The 2390-nt window shown below is 44.6% G+C and overlaps 1 protein-coding gene across 1 annotated transcript in view; it reads left to right on the top strand.

Annotated features, from left to right (window-relative positions):
- ABR (active BCR-related) overlaps positions 1-2390 on the top strand; it is a 183969-nt gene that overhangs the window by 120966 nt on the left and 60613 nt on the right. The window lies entirely within an intron of this gene.

Genomic DNA, 2390 nt, shown 5'->3' with positions numbered 1-2390 from the left:
GTTAAGAGTAAAAATATACAAGTCAAATTAATTTCGAGATTATATTTTATTTAGCCCAATAGATCTAAAATGTTATCATTTCAACAGGTTATCAATATTAAAAAAATAATGGATGATTTACATTCTCCTTTACATATGAAGCCTTTGAAATCCAGTGTGTATTTTACGCTTACAGCACATTTTACTTTGGACCAGCTGTAGTTCAGGTACTCAGGAGCCTCACGTAGCAAGTGGCTCCTGTATTAGACAGCAGAGCTCTGTATGTAGAAGTGGATTTGCTAAGCAGTAGGCTGAACTGTGCATATTTTTAACTTTATTAGTTATTGGCAAATTACTCTCCAAAGAATTGTACAAATTTATACTCCTATAGACAGTCTGTAAAAGTCCCTATTTCCCCACATTCTTGATATCATTAGACTTTTAAATTTGGGCTAGATCGATGGATGAGTATACGATAGTATCTCATGGTAATTTTAATTCAGATTTCCATATGCACAGCACAGAAGCTTTCCGTAAATATTTGAGGAATTCAGTGAACGTGCCTCGGTTTCCCCTTTTTCAGAAAAGGATGGTGACACTTGTTCTGCTTCCAAGGGAAAGCCAGGCTCTGTGTGATCATAAGTCATGGAAACCTTAGTGACATGCAAATGTGTAGCAAGGCAGGGCCTCTGGCTCCCTGGTAGTTGAGAAGATGAAGTTAGGGACCTAGAAGCTGATGGAAATGGGGACTATGCCTTTAAATGTCGTGCCTCGCACTCCACATGGGGAGTGGGGCACTGAGCAGGCCACACTCCACTCCTCCCCTGTCTCTCCCTGCTCTAGCTAATTCTAGGATGTGAAAGAGGTATGAGGCATTGAGGGGTTTCAAACCCTGAGAGACCTTGTTGATGCTAAATAAAGCCAAAAGCTGCTGATGAGTTGAATTTCTAGCATGCCAACAAAGGCCCTGCCCTGCTCCCCGCAACCCTCAACACACCCTTCTTAACCTTATTGGCTAAGCCAGTTTCCATGGAAACTGTCAAGTTCAAAGGGATACTGTAGTATATTCATCCTGCCTTTCCCCTCTGTTCCCAGCTAGCCCTTTGGAGCTGAAGTAGAGGTTCTGAGTGTTACGGGAGCTCCAGGTGCTCTCGTTAAGCTTTCATCCATTCATTAATCCTCTCTCCCCCAACCCACTCCTGCCCCTCCTCTCTCTTCTCCCTGCAGGCCAGCCAGCTTGGAGTGTACAAAGCGTTTGTGGATAACTATAAAGTTGCTCTGGAGACAGCTGAGAAGTGCAGTCAGTCCAACAACCAATTCCAGAAGATCTCCGAGGTGGGCAGTTCCCTGCACAGCCACCCCTATGAATCAGGGCTTTGGGGCCTGCCCAGAGCCTTCCAGCCTTTGAGTCTCTCCTTTCCTGCTTGCCAGTTAGGAAAATGGTACCCGTAATGGGTAACAGCCTGACATTTGCTTTCTTGCACTTGGCATTTTCCCTCTTAATGTAAGAACACCAATTGGTTTGGTTTTGTCCTTCTGTTTTAGGTTATTCTGTGTTAGAAGAGGGGAGGCAAAAGAATAAAAGAAAAAAGGCAGTATTTCCCACACTGCGCTGACCTTGAACAAGTCACTTCCCTTCTGTTGGCCTTTGTTTCTGTAGAATGAGATATCTAGATTCCCCCAACTCATCTCAAACTTGCTTGATAAGAACTACCAGGGACACTATTTAAAATGCAGATCTTCAGGTACCTTCCTTGGAGCTTCAATTCACAAGGTTTGAGTTGGGGCCCAGGAGTCTCTATTTTTAACAAACCTCCCGGTTAATTTTTATGATCAGGAAGATTTGAGGAAGTCTGGACGACATGGTCTTTTTAGATCCTTGCAATCTCATAGAGAGCCATAGACCGTCTGTCTGGAAATGTGCCTGTTCCTGCTGCTGCAGCTAAGCCTTCCCTCCATGCTCCTCTGCAGAGCAAAGATGTGGCATCATCTGCTGTCAACACTTCTATCTATCCAGGAAGTGGCAGGGTGGGGCTCTAGGATCTTTTGGGAGCACAGCCCAGCTCACCCTTTTAACCAGAAAGCTCTCAGTGACAACCCCAAGCTATTGGCCTTGCAGTCACAGCACCCAGCTCCAAGTGCAGGGTAAGAGAACCTCTGGTTCCAGGGAAGAGAAGCTCCTTCTGCAGTTTTGGAGGTCTTGCCTTACAGGCCCCTCTGGACCTTTCGCTTTTTCATCTCAGCTCTGATGCTGGAAAAGTTGGTGAGATGCCTGATAGTTTTCATGAAACTACTGGAGTTATGGGTTATAACCAAGTTTGACGTTGACCTAGAAGCAGCACAAGGGATGGAAAAACAGAGGTGAAAATGTCAGCTTGATTACTAGTAAAAGCCAGATTGGAAAAAATGTA

The sequence above is a fragment of the Pteropus vampyrus genome, unplaced genomic scaffold (assembly GCF_000151845.1).
Source record: "Pteropus vampyrus isolate Shadow unplaced genomic scaffold, Pvam_2.0 Scaffold50, whole genome shotgun sequence".
Classification (NCBI taxonomy): domain Eukaryota; kingdom Metazoa; phylum Chordata; class Mammalia; order Chiroptera; family Pteropodidae; genus Pteropus; species Pteropus vampyrus.
Note: the sequence above shows the minus strand (reverse complement) of the source record. Positions and strands in the feature narration are given on the sequence as shown.